Genomic DNA, 14,538 nt, shown 5'->3' on the forward strand with positions numbered 1-14,538 from the left:
TCCCCAGACTGTGGCAACATTAACCTCTTCTTATAAAAAGGCACATAAAATTATTATAATTACAGAGTTATTAATTTTAAAAAGAGGGTTAGCAGGATTTTTTATTATTATTAATAGAGCTCGCACAGTACCCCTGCAAGTAAATCCCCGTGTGAAATCATGGATCCGATTGCTAATTCTATTATTAGATATTGCCTAGGAATTGCCTTTCGGGTTTTTAATTAGAGTAATTGAAACTAGAAGAGGCGGGGCTAATTATTTTTATTTTCACCCTTTGTTATTATTTAAAAGTCATTGATAATGCTCCCTGCATTCAGATCTCGGCTGCAGAAGGAGACTTACAACAAAGCAACAAAGGGAAAACAGGGAGATTCCCTGGTCTGGAGGCTGAAACTCCCAAGCCAGCAGTGTACGTGTTTTAGGTTCATTGGGATTTGGGGGATCTCCTAGGATCCGACATCCTCAACCCAGCTCCTCCTGCCTGTGATCTGGGCTGATATGTCATGGCAAAAAAAAAAAAAAAAAAAAAAAAAAAAAAAAAAAAAAAAAAAAAAAGAAGAAAAAGGAAAAAAGGAAGGAAGGAAAAAACCCAACAACAACAACAACAACTCTAGTAACATGAAATCAATGACCTGGCAGTTACACTCTAATTAGCGCCTCCTGCGAAGCAGCCCAAAGCCAGCCCAGGAACATCACATGCAGGCACAGGCACACGCACCCCGGGGAGTGAGGCAGGCGCTCCCCGCCGCGGGAAGCAGCGCCGCTCCCCCGGCTTCCAGCCCTGCTCCCCGCTCCCATCCGCGGCCGCATCTCCCCCACTCGCGGAGCGGAGAAGCGCGGGGCACGGCTCGGCTCTGCCCGGCGAAGCGGGGAGCAGCCCCTGGGGTCTTTCGCGTTTGCCAGAGCTGTTTTTCTCTCGCTCTGAAAGGAGTGGACAACACTGCCCATCCATCAGGCGGGCAGGAATTTGGTGCTTCTGGTTGACTCCGAGCCGAGTAATTCCGAGAGAAAAGCAAGCTGGATAAATGACTCGATAGTATAGTGCGGAGGGTGCAAAGCGCCTCGCAGAGCGGTGTGGGTTTATAAACGGCATCATCTGGCAAAGGGGTAAAGGACTGTGCAGAGCTCGCAGCTTTTCTAAAGCATCACGGTGATATTTTATACATGCACAAGAGGGGAGAGCGAGAGAGATACATATGATATATGTGCATAAACACAGGCTGTGCAGCACACGGGAGCGTTCCCTTTCAAATCTCTGCACAGGTGCATTCCCCTACATATCAAATGCTCCCTAGCTGTCTCCAAAAGAAATGGTTATATGCAATAAAATATAGATAAATTAAAGTCTCTTCATTTTGATATAGAGATTCTGATTTGTATTATACATTTCGTATATATTGCTGCGTATTCCTCTCCACAGACGAATCTATTTCGGGTGTATGCATGTAGAGGTGAATGTAACATATATAGTTATAGTTACGCAGGGAATCTCAGAATTGGTAATACGTCTTAACAAGTAGAGAACTCGTTAGATATATAGTTGCATAAAGAATCGTGTACAGTTACATTAAGTCCCATTAAGAGAGTGAATGCGGATCTCCGGCGTTTCGCATACGAAATGACAATTACAAGTTCCTGGCTGCAGAGCGGGAGGGAACCGACGAGCTGGGGAGGGGTCCGGTCCCCCCCTTGCTGCCCACCACCACCCTCCCATTGGGGAGCGGGGGTAGGGACCCCGGGGTGGAGGAAAGGCATTTAGTCAGGGCAATTAGAGGGCAGGTACCGCTTCAAAACTGGATTTATTAAGGGGGAAAAGAGTTGAAATTATTGTTTGAAAAAAAAATGCGCATAAACGAGTCTAACAAAGTAGGGAAGCAGAAGCAGCTTGGCGTGTAAGGTATCACACTGGAACTGCTTCTGCTTCAGACCTCGGGATTAATCAAAGAAATCGGTGCGGCTGATGAGGAGTTATTCAGCAGCTGAGCTCTGGAAAACTGCATCCCTGCTTTCTTTATACATTTTATTATTTTCAATTGGGTTGAAAAATTAGGAGTGTTTAGAGAAAAGAAATACACATTTCTTCTTCCAGCGGGCTGGAAAGCTTTGATTTTATTTCCCCCCCCTCCCCTCTTCTTATCTTTCCTTTCCATTTTCCCTTCCTCCCAAGTTTGCAGAAGGGGCCGCAGGGAAGGATGCCTTTGAGAAAGTCAAAACTGAAGCGCTTTTCAGGAGGGGACTGTCCTCCTCCGCCGCACCCCAGTACTGTGGCTCCTGCCTCCATCGACGAGCCCAGCCCTGGAGCCGCCAGGCAGGGAAACGGAACAGACCCGGGCTCTCCAGGACAGTTTTCCTCTATTCTGCCCTTAAACCTCCCTTTGGCAGGACTCGGCAAATGTGCATGTGTCCCCCTTTCCCATGGGCATTCCTCGATAACAAAACTTTCTTAGGAAACTTGTGGGAAGACCTAACTCTTGGCAATCAGCTGCCAGAGTTGTTCCTTGCCATCACCCTTCCGCAACACGTTCCACTTCCAAAAACAGCTTTCCAGGCTGCCCATCTCCCCCTCCGTTATTTTTAACTGCAAATTTTTAATGCTGTTGAGCCAGAATCTGCGTCCGCTGGCCAGCTTGGAGGCAAAGTTGACCAGCTGAGGGGATGGTGGGGAGGGAAAGTTACTGACAAGAGTGGGACAAGGCAGGGGCGGCCACGGCCCTCTGCACCCACCCGCTGGAGTGACAGGACCGTGTCCCGCTCTGGAGATAATGCCACGATCACATCTCTCCCCCGACGGCCGGCAGTGTACGACGGTGTAGGGGAAGAAAGCAGGGAAAAGGAGTCTCAGGCCAATTCATCAGTTATTAAAGGACTCTTCCTGGACCTACAGACCTCAGGGGCATTCCTCATCTCAACTCCAAATAGGAGAGAAAAAAAAAATGTAGTCAGCTATCTTTAATCATTGACTCGAGGGCACATTTCACATCATCTCTCAAATCTGCATTTTTTATGAAGTGGCCAAAACGTGTGCTGTGTGCCTAATTTTCTCTCCCTTATAGGCGTTAAGAAGAGTAATGAGAAATCGGCTGGAAATTAACTTGCTTCTGCCCCTGCAGCCTTCTCCCCTCATGAGAGACTGGAACTTTTATCCCCCTCGCTCACACTTTTATATCAACCGGTTCGGGGCCGGGGGCTGCCGGAGTGGCAGAGGGAGGGGGGCACAGCGGCGTGCGGAGACAGACCTGCAAACTTCCCTTTTCTCCGCAGCTCCCAGACCATAACGGAGATTCTTGTCACAAGGACAATGGCTGTGTTCCCGGGATAAGGTGAAAGGCACACGAGTTACATCTCCCCCGGCTTTTACTCTTCTCGTCAATATTCCTCTCCCAAACCTGCCCACCCCCCGAAACACTGAACACTCAGCGGGTCCCAGAGATCGGGTGACCAAGAAAGCACCGGGTGTAGGAGGTCATTCATTTACTAGATTTTAATACAAGGAAAAGCATTATCATTGCTGTCATTATTGTTCCTCTTATCATTATTAGTGCCTGGAGTATCGGAGTTTCCACCGAGGTTTGGAGTTTTCCACCGACGTGGAGGCGGCGTGTGAGGACAAGCTGCCTGGGAAGGGAGAGCCACTTCGCTTCCTCACTCCTGCGCACCTTGAGGTCTCTCTTTTGTTGTTCCCGTAACCGTTCCCCAGCTCCCGTCCGGCAAGAGTTGCGGAGCCCGGCGGCCTGGCCGCGCCGCGGGCCAAGAGCGGTTCCTTCCCCTTCTTCGACGTGCCGGGGAACTGTTGCTCCTTCCCGCCAGGAGCCGCGGGACCCCCGGGACCGAAGCTGCCGCGTCCCCTGGCGCGCAGGGGCGAACCTGCTGCCCGCGGCCCGGCGGGAAGGCACTTGCTGTACGAGCGGCGTGCAGAGCCCAGGGTCACTGCTCCCCCTGCCCCGAGGGGCCCGCGGTGGAAACGGGAAGTGAACCTAAAAAAGAAAAGTGCGAGGAAAATAATTCTTACAGTTCAGCACAGCGCTAGGCTGAGATTTAGGATCTCCATAAAATGCCAATGGGGAAATCGCCTCGGCGCGGGCTGCCATAAATGTTTCTGCTTTTCTGTTCTAATTCTGATGTCTACCAACTGTTTGACAGCTCTTTAAAACCTTTTTCATCTTTTCTCCTTTCTTTTCTTTTACTTGTCTTTTCATTTTCTTTTCTTTCCTTTCCCCCTCATTCCCTTCTTTCCCCCTCAAACCCTTCTTTGAGGGTTTTTTCCACTCATTTTATTTTCCCCTTTTTTCATATTTTCTATTTTTTGCATTAAAGTTTAATTTCTATTCTGTCCATCCATCCTTTCATCTTCAAATTAGACGTCTCCTTCTTTATTCAGCCCTTTTTTTAGCTAATATTAGTAAAAATCAATGTATGTATGTCTGTCTATTCATCCATCCTGATTTCCATCATCTCCTCTAGTTCCATCCTTCTTTTATTTCCCCCTTGTTTTTAGGACAGGGCGTACTCTGTGTCTCCAACCTCTAGGCTTTTTAACGTGATTTTCCATTTTCTCCTTCCCTTCTTTCAGTTCTGGCAAAGGCGACCGGGTGTCCCCCCGCCTGCGTGCCCTTATCCCTCCTCGTTCCCCACATCCCCAAGGCCTGGAGCAGCCTCTGGTCCCTGCTAACCCGGACTGTCCCCAAGCACGGGGCATCCGCTGCCGGCTCCCTTCCTCGCTATAACTTGTGTTGACCTATGTGGGGAAGGAAGAAGGGACCCCACCGACGTCACCTGAACCCCGGGAGAGCGCTCTTGCTGCCGCTGTGCCTCGGCGCCGAGCCGGACCAGCGCAGGGGCTGCGGTAGCCCGAACCCCGGGAGACTTTGCCCGGTTTTGCGAGCCTCAGCCTCCGGCCGGGGAAACAGGACGTGAGCGCGAAAACGTCGTGGGAAGCGCTCTTGAATGTGAGCCTCACCACAGCGCAACGACCGGTTAGAACTCCCAGTACCCCGCTGCGGCTGGGACAGAACTCTGCCCGGGCCGAGGCCGGAGCCCCGTAAGCCTCACTCCCGGCGGAGCCCGGCACTGTCGATCTGCACTGCCCCCTCTGGCGGGACGCGCGGTCCGGCTGCCCCGCCGGGAACGGGAAGAGGGCCGGGCCGCCCCGCTGCGGGGACGCCGGGACCCTCGGGCCAGCGGGGGTGAGCACACACACAACACCCCTCCTGCTCCCTTCGTGCCGGTGCCGGGGACCGGGCTCCACGCAGATGCCCGCCTTGGTGCCCCTGGCCGGCCCCGAGCCGCCCGCCCAGCCCGTTCCTTTCAATGCCACCTCCCGCCCTCGTCCCGCCGGCAGCTTCACGCCGCAGCTCTGGCGGCTGCCCCGTGCCTTTCCTCCCCTTTCCCCTGCCGGCACTTCGATACCCAGCCGGAGGGACCCGAAGGGGGGGGAGCCCTCGCGGTGCCTCCCGCGGGCAGCCCGTTGGGTCGCGTCCGGCGAAGGCCACGGCCTTTCCAGGCGCTGCACCTACCACACAGTCCTCGCAACCCCCTTCCCACAGCACTGCTCTACCCCAGCCCCCAGAGGGGAAGCCTCTGCCCATGTCGGCAGTATCCCTTCAAATTCGGTGGTTGGAGGTGTTCCTGTCCATCCCACAGCCTCCGCAGAGAGCCCCGAGCCGGCGAGGAAGCCCAATCCTTCCCCTGCGTCTCTCCCTTGTGTTCTCCCCAGCTCCATCATCACCGCCACAGGGCACCAGGTACCCCAGCACTAAGGCACCGGCAGGGACATCCTGCACCTCTGAGATCGCCCCGAAACCGGAATAGGCCGTGTCTGCCCGAGCTCGGCTGCCGGCTGGGCGAAGCGCAGGGGCCGAGCCCCTGCCTGTGGATCCCCCTGGCAGCAGGTCCCCTCTTTAATACCCTCTCTGTCCTTCTGAGCGCACCCTGCCCCGGAGAAAGCGAGAAGAGACGCCGGACGAAGGGGAAGGCCCCCACTTCCTCACTTCCCACTTCAAGCCAAACAGCCAAGCAGCGTGAGTTTCCCCTCGCCGCTGAAAAGCTGCCCTACTCCCCGGGTCGCTGGTGTCTGCCCTATTACCTGTTGCAGCCCCTTTCTGTCTCGGTCTCTGGAGAAAAAGCCTGCCTCCCACCTGCATCCCCCAACCCCATCTGGAGTGTATTCCTTAAAACACCCGGTCCCGGTTCTTTCCCCAAACTCGGGAGGCAGCAGAGCCCCGAGACCGCGGCGGAGGGGCCGAATGCTGCCCCGGGGGTGCCGTGGCAGGGGTGCAGGGTGAGGCCGGAGCTCGCGTTGCTCCTCCGCCTCCCCATTTCCCTGGGAACTTTCTACTCCGAAGTTAACTATTAACTGCAGGAAAGCAGGCAATTTTCTTCGGAATGCGAACTATTTCCTTTATCCAGCAGATAGATGGGGTGATTAATTAATATGGAAATTGATATTAAAATATGGGTCGTAGGCAGGAACACTTTCCCTGTAGTCACAGCCACACGCCTACAGCTGCACGGAGGAACCGGCTTCAGGGCGAGCAACGCACCCAGCTACTGCCCAGTATCTTCTTGATCGTTCAAGAAACGCCTTAACTGTGAAATACGTGCGGATATAATTATAGCAGCTCGCATTAATACGTTCTGAACAGTGACGAGTGAACAGGCACACGGGGGAGGCACAGGAGCACTCACTCAGGGGGAGCAGCGCCGGAGGTCCCGCCACAGAACAGAGAGATGTTGGGATAATGCTGTGGTCACCTCGGAAGCAAAGACGGGGCGGGGGTCCCACATGCTGGTGGGGTCCGTGGATAAAGAGCAGAGAGTGCCGTATGTAAAGATGCTGTACAGTCAAGCAGGTACCTATAGCCAATTGTAAGGTACCAGTCTGCTGCAAGGGAGAAACAAGAAACTACAGCAGGAAAGTCTGTAATTGTAGGCGCGAGTTAAGTAATACTTCAGCACGGCTCTAAGGTGGGAAGAGATGTGTGTCTGCAAATGCACCCACGAGCCTTCCCTCCTTAATCGTTCGCTCTTTTTATTTGCGGCAGCACTTGTGCTCTTTGGTTATGGGTCGCAGGCTGACACCAAAAGGAACTGTTACATCCCGGCAAGGCGGGAGAAGCCCGCTTCCCGTTTATCGCGGCCCCACCATGCGTTGCTGTTCCCCCTCGGCCAGCCCCGTTCTAATCAACGGGCCCTTCTTTTAATTAAGAGGAGGACTCCCTCGGCGGCGACCTCCGGCTCTGCCCCCCTGCCCGGCGGGACCCGCAGCCGGTCCCGGGCCGGTTGCCCGCAGGAGTGCCTGACACGGGCTCCTGCTCCTCCCGGCCCCCTCGGCTCAGCCTCCTGGCCAGATTTTTCACCCTTCCCCCTCTCTGCCATTCACATCTTATGTTTTTTGGTGGATCCTCCCCTCTTCCCCTCTCTTTATTTCGGGGGGGGGGGGGGGTGTGTTTGAGGAATTTTCCAGCCTCCTTTGCTCCTTTTCCCTCTTCTCTGGGCTTGCCCCTCTCCCCCTTTCCCTCCGATTCCTGGCCCCTCGCCCCCCACCCCCCCGGCCGGCGTTTGTTTGTCCCGGTGCCGGGACGATCATCGCGGTATATGAAGTTCTAACTGGTTTGTGTCAGGCAGCTCTCTCTAAGCAGCCTGGCGTGACGGATTAAACATCAACTAGTTAAATAAAAATTAATATCAACTGCCTCCTAACTTCTAATGTCATGTTGTTTATAACTAATGAACTGATTAGGGGATAAACACATCAGGAAGACATTTCTGCTTCCCTGCTCTTTCGAGAGAGATTTGCAGAATTCGAAGTAAATCTCCCAGAGTCCCTCCTGGGTTTTTCCCACACGGATTTGGGAGGGAGGAGGGGGATTCCATGGAGTTTCTCGGGGTTAGGTCAGAGGAAGCCGGTGCCCGTCTGAGGGTCAGCTGGACTTATTCAAACATCTCCCCGTGGAAGCAGGTTTCCAAGCGGCAGGAGCAGGGCTCGGGCTGCAGCGGGGTGAGGAGCCGCTCCAGACAGATCCGGCGGCTGCTGCAGAGCGGGCTGGAGACGACGTCTTAGAAAAATACTCCTTGCTGCCATTATTGACTTTTGCAGTCCCATTTTAATATTTAAAATTAAACTTTTTTTTTTTTCCTCCCCTTGCTTGAAGCGACAATCGATGATTTTTAAGTGTTATGAAGGAAAGCGCTCCCTCCACCTTCTTTATTTTCGCAATGCTCCGCTTGTCTGGGGCATCCTTTTCGCCAGTTCACGTTGCTAACATTTTCCTAAATACTTTAGAAAAAGCAGCACATGCCCAACAAACCCCCCAACAGCCTCATCTTGGAAAGGTCCCAAGGTTTTAAATACTGTTTGCCCAGCACCGTCGGCTCTGACAAGACAATAATAACAGGGGAAGCTTTTTAAAACCAATTTAGCAAATGCAGAAATGTAATTTTAATGAAGAATCGATAGCAGAATGGTTCATTTTTCCTGGGACTCCTTGTTGGAGCTGAGAGAGACTTTCAATCAATGGGGAGATGGAAGAGGGGGGTTAGAAAGACAGAAAGAAAAATATTCGCTCAGTGATGTCTTTAGCACTGGGAATTTTTCTTCTTTTCTTTGGAGCTTTGTTTTACTTTTTTTTTTTTTTTTTTTTTTTTGTCGCAAAGCCTTTACCAAAACGCGCCCGTAGAAGCGAGGAAGAGACGAGTGAACAGATAAATGGATGGGCAGATAGGTAATCTCGCAGAAGCACAAAGCCAGGCGCTCACAGGGCAGACTTCACAGGACTGCCCCGCGCCGCCTCAAAAGTAAACGCCAGAGTCCCCGGCCCCGCCACCCCACCCGAAGGCTGCCGGGTCCCGGCGGCAGCGAACCCCCCCGGGTATCCTCCCCCCGCCCCTGCCCGCTTCCCCCGCAGCAAGAGCCCACCGCCTCCTTTTTCAACTTGGAGGAAGTTCCTCCTCTGTCCCGCGTCCCCCCTCTCCGAGCACATTTTTATGGTAATAAGACAACAAATTAATCTGCTGTTGCAACAAGACTTCCCTACAGGTAGCCAGTTTGCGGGAGGTGGCAAGGGGAAGCAGATTCAAAGTCCAGACGCTGCCCCCCCCCGGCCAAGACCCCCCTCCCCAGCCCCCTTCCTCCCCGACTGCACAGCCCTGTACACTGGAGCAGGTGAGTCCCTCTTCACTTTTATAAGCAGCATTTGCTTTGCAAACGCGCTGCATTTGCTTTGATTGTTATTTATTTTCCCCTCCTTTTAGCCTGTCCCGGCTCAGTAGAGCGGCGTTTCTTTCTCTGTGGCTGGCTATTTTTTTTGGTGGTGGTGGTGGTGGTGCTCTGGTGTGTGTGTGTTGTTATCTAAACCGTTTAGTTTTGGGTGGTTGCGCCTAGATCTCGAAAGTCAGCGGGGGAAAGCAAGACACCCAAGCGGGGAGGAGAAAAGCGAAGAAAAGGCCGCGGTGGATCTACTGGTCTGCAGCAGTCCCGGGGAGACGGGCCATTAGGCAGCGGAGCCATGGCTCAGAGCTCAGGGAGAGCAGGTAAGGGGGGCGGGGGGGCGCTGAATATTCAGCAGGGAGGGATGAGACCGTCACCCCCAACTCCCTCCTTTGGCAGGAGGCAGCCTGCTTCTGCTCTCCTCCACACGCATCCTCCTCGCTTCGCCAGATTCCCCTAACACTTGCCATCTCACCTGCTAAATATCCCCCTTTCCTAATGGGTGCCTCCTCCAGCCTCCCTCGAAGGGCCGGGCCCCACCGTGGTTACCATGCGAGCTTCGCAGGGACCCTCAGCGGAGCCTCCAGACGAGAGCGGGCGCTGGGCCGAGCCCCGGGCCCCCTGTCCCCGCCGTCCCGGCCGCTCTGCCTCGCCGCCCCCCGCCGCCCGGCCCGCCCGCGCAATCCGCCACCACCCGCCCTCAGCCGGATTCACCCTCCGGTTTTGGCGATTTGCCCCATCCCCGGAGCTCTCTCCCGTCAGTAGAGAGTTCAGGGGATCGCCTAAACTCTTCTCCCACCGCCTCCCTCCCCACCCCGTGGAGTTTTGCTTGCTCCGGTGGCTCTTTCGCTCCCGGCCCCACTGCGGGGCTGTCTGGCAGCCCGTGCCCGGCCGGTCTAGGCGGGGCCGGGGCCGCGTCGGTGGCTCTGCGCCCCCAGCCCTACCCCGCCGGCGGACGGGGCTCCAGGTCGACCCCCTCTCCCCGTCGTCAATTTTATGATTTGCAAACAAAGCTTCAAACGAACCCCGCCGGAGAGGACAGGTTTGGTTTTCCGCGGCGCTGCCGCTCGCGGTATAAAAGCACAATTACGCGGTTTGGTTCTCTCAAATTACGTGTAGAAACGAAGCTTTTAATCTAGGGATTTGAGGGGACAAAACGCACATGGAGAGTTAAAATGCAAGCCTCGCCGAGCGTCAGCACAGAGCGGTGCTGCTGCCAAGCGCTTGCTGAAGGGGAGGCTTGGAAATAAAGGCTCCGGCGGCGCTAGGCACCGCGCTTGCAGCTCTGGTTTTCCTTTGTCAGCTCTGGCAGAGTAACAGCGAGAAATATTCCCGATCTAGAGGTGATTGAGGCGCACAAATATGGACACACAGGGGAGTCAAGTGAAAACACCCGCCCCTTAGAAAAACACCTCTCTTTTCCGTCGATACATTCCCCATATATAAATGCGTGTGCACCACCTCCGTAAATCTTAATATTAAATACGTTCTCTGTGTGTGCATATATATGTGCATATACACACGTACACGTGCGATCGTATATTTTCATCATCGAATCAATTAAATCTATTATATATGCTGTATATTATACATATATATTACAAAGATTCAGCAAAGCGTAAGGGAAAAATACAAAGGCAACGAAAAAGGCTTCCTAAAAGAAAAGGCCATAGCGGCTTTTTTTCACTGTTCTGCACCAAAAATCTTCTAAGTCGAAACTGAAAAAAACCCATCACAAAGTTTGCAGTCCCCTCTGTTCCTTTTCCCTTCTGTGTTTTTAAAGGATCTGCCGAAGTCCCTTTGCATCTGAGGTTTAAATAGGGAGATCAATAGAAAACAGTTGTAATGATCTAATTAATTATGGCAAAATTAAAAGCGAGTAGAAAATCAATCTCTGATGGTGTTGAAGATGGAATTAAATTGATAGTCCATCTGTTCACCTCCTAGACCGTATAAATATGCAACCCAAGGACGGAGCTAATGGGATCAAGCTGCCTGGGAAACGCTTTCTCAATCTCTCTTTTCTTTTCACTTGGTTCCTCCCGAAGTTGGGCCCTCAAGCCCAGGCCGCCCGTGCCCCCTCGCAGTGCCATGTTTGCCCAGCGCTGCCCCAGTCGTCCAAACACGCACAAGGCGCTTGTGCCGAGCCACCCAAACAGCCAGCGGCAGCCGCAGATCCGAGAGTAAAACCCGTGTGGCTTGGGGGGGGCGGGGGGAAGAAGAGGCAGAGGAGACAGCGTTCAGTGACAGCGTGTTCTCTCTCGTGCTGGGTTTAAATCAAGCGGACAGGCTTGATGATGATGATGGCTACGGAGCAGTTTGAAGATGCTCTCCCTCCCTCCAAGCGTCTTTTTCACACCGCTCGGGTTTCAGAAGGCAGGGAGGCGACACCTTGAATTAGTTTTGTTTGTCGGGTTTTTCTGACTCTGGGAAGCTCTAAGGGCAGAGACCCAGTGGGAGGACCCCGGTGCCACCTTGTCCCGTCGGCGGTCCAGGGCTTCCCCGGCCAGCGCCTACCCGTCGCGCTGGTGTTCGTCTGAACAACTAGTAAGAAGGAAGGAGAATCGGTGTCATTGCTAAATTAGAGGGAGACCACGGAATCCCTGTATTTTCCTGTTAAGAACAACAAAAAATAGCAATAAAGAAATCCCCTTTCCCCCCCAGTTCCCGCTGGTCTGCAGGTGCAGAGCGCTCGCCAGGAGCAGAGAGCCAGGAGGAGCTGTCAGGCTGGAGGAGTCCACCCACACCCGGTCCCTTTTTAATTGTGAAAAATGAAAGCTGGGTGCTGCGGTTCCCTAGAAAACAACCGAACAAACCCACGATAGTTCCTGCCCTGGTTAGAGCTGCATGAGGCGGGACGGAGTGTGGGGAGGGGGGTGTCGTTTAGAGTGAAGCCTAAATATAAATCAGCTAAGACGGGGGGTCCCAGGCCCGGCTCTAACCGCGTGTGCGTACCCTCACCGCCACGCCGTGCCTCTGGCACGACCATATCTCACCAGGTTGTGTTAATTTACCTCTGCCAGAGTCCGAGAGCCGACGGGGAGAATCCCGCCGGCTTCGCCTGCCGCCCCCAGCGCCGAGGCTGGAGCACGTCCCGGAGCCCAGCGCAGGGCCGGAGGAGGAGGAAAGGGGGGGGCCGGGCCGGGCGCTGCCAGCAGGGACTTCCCTGCCAAAGTTTGCTTTCCCTTCACACTTCCCCATCCGGCCAGATAGAGTGCCCGGGGGGTAGCAGCCTGCAGCACCAATCGGATTTATTAATTGATGTATTGAGAAGGATTGACTGACATCTCCTAATGGAAATTACAGCCCCGTTTTCCTCCTGCACGCTGCTCTCCCGGCTATCCCTTCATAAATAAACCCTTGAGGCGAAAGGTAGATTTTAATTTAAAGTGCCCCCGTCCTCAATTTCACAGATTAGATACATTTTAAACACAGACACACATATTGCAAATTAAAAGCTAATTTAATTATAAATCAAAACTGGGCATAAATCTGCACTCACCACAAAGGATCCATTTAGCAGAATGCAACCACCTCCCCTAACCCTGGAAAACTGCCTTGCAGAAATAACACTGTACATACACATTGCCAAAGTTATGGATTGTGCACAGTTCAAAGAGATCCACGGGAAATATTTTCTCCCCACGCTGGGGGAGGGGTACAGCCCCGCGTGTCAGAAATTAGCTGATCACATGGTGACAATTCCTCTTTCTCCCAGAGAAAGGCATTCTCCGACAAATAAAAGTTTGCATAGATGTAGAAGGTTGTAATTCTGAACTTACAGGCTGGGAGGAAGTCGGAAGCGGCAGATTTTTGAAGTCCAGCAGGTCAGGATCAACAAACACGCTCTCACACACGCACGCACACGCACACGCACCCACAGAGCCGGGGGCCGTATTGACTGGTGACGTTGGGTTTGCAAACCTCAGAGAGGAGAGAAGGAGGGAAGGGACCGAAGTGCGAGAGAGGAGAAGGCGAGACGGGCAGCCAGGAAAAGCGCTCCGCGGCTCGGAAGAGCTCCCTCCCTCCTTCCATCCCTCCCTCCATCCCTCTATCTCGGCTCCGCTCATCCCTTCTCTGCTGCCTGCCGCTGTCCCTCGCAGTTGCTCCCCGGTTATGCTCCCCTCCGAATCCTCCCAGCTGAGGCAGCCAAGGCAACCGGAGGGGAAATGTGGTGTCGGCTCCCAGTGCAGTCCTTCCCCGCCCCCTCCACCTTAGAGATCCTCTTTTTAAGCCAAAATTCTCCCTTTCCGTCCTTCCTTTAATCTCTCCTTCTGATCCTTCACCATGCTTAAAAGACCCCCCCTTCTGTCAGCCCCTCCGTTTCCCCACAAGCTCCATCCCCCTGCCTCTCCCCCTGTATCTTCCTCCTCAGATGCACTAAACTCAGAGGCTATTAACTGCTGATGTTAAAGAGGAATGACTCTTCCTGCCACTCTTTCTAATTAGGCGCCGAACTTGGGCTTTCGCGGCTCCCAGCCAGGGAAGGGAAGGAACGAGCCCCCTTACGCAGAGGGGACATGCGGAAAGAGAACTGAAATCGCCGGTTTCCCAACTTCCTCAGAAAGGGGGGAGGAGGGAGAAAGTTTCCCCACCAACTTAGGACCTGTTCCTCCTGAAGCCCCGCAGACACCCCCCCCCCCCGCCCCCCCGCCTCAAGCAGTGCCTCCCAAGCCGGCCTCCCCCGTCTGGCCGGGCAAGCCCCGGCCCTCACCTGCGGCTCTTGCTCCGGGCGAAGGGGCCGCGCCGGATCCTTTGTTGGTGTGTTTCCAGCCTTTGTTTAGCGGTGGAAACGAGCCTGCCTTCCCGACCCGGCTCCCGGAGCAGCCCCCCGGCCCGAAGAGCCTGCCGTGGCGGGGAGAAGAGGGGCAGAGGCTAGGCTTGCACCGGGCCTTGGGGATTGCTGTCAGAAACGCGACCAGGGCAACTTACTCTGGGGGGATGGATTCGTGTGTGTATGGAAATTGTTCGGGCTCAGCTTGGCTGGGATGGAAGATAAGAGGGGAAAGGGAGAGGAAAAGGAAGAAGTTGGAGAGAGGGAAGAAAGGAAAGGAAAGGAAAGGAAAGGAAAGGAAAGGAAAGGAAAGGAAAGGAAAGGAAGGAAGGGAAGGGAAGGGAAGGGAAGGGAAGGGAAGGGAAGGAAGGGAAGGGAAGGGAAGGGAAGGGAAGGGAAGGGAAGGGAAGGGAAGGGAAGGAAGGGAAAGGGAAGGAGAAAGGAGGGAGGAAAGGGAGGGAGGGATGAGAGGGAGGGAGAGAGGGAGGGAGGAAGGAAGGAAGGAAGGAAGGAAGGAAGGAAGGAAGGAAGGAAGGAAGGAAGGAAGGAAGGGAGGGAA

The sequence above is a fragment of the Psittacula echo genome (assembly GCF_963264785.1).
Source record: "Psittacula echo genome assembly, chromosome: 6".
NCBI classification, from domain to species: domain Eukaryota; kingdom Metazoa; phylum Chordata; class Aves; order Psittaciformes; family Psittacidae; genus Psittacula; species Psittacula echo.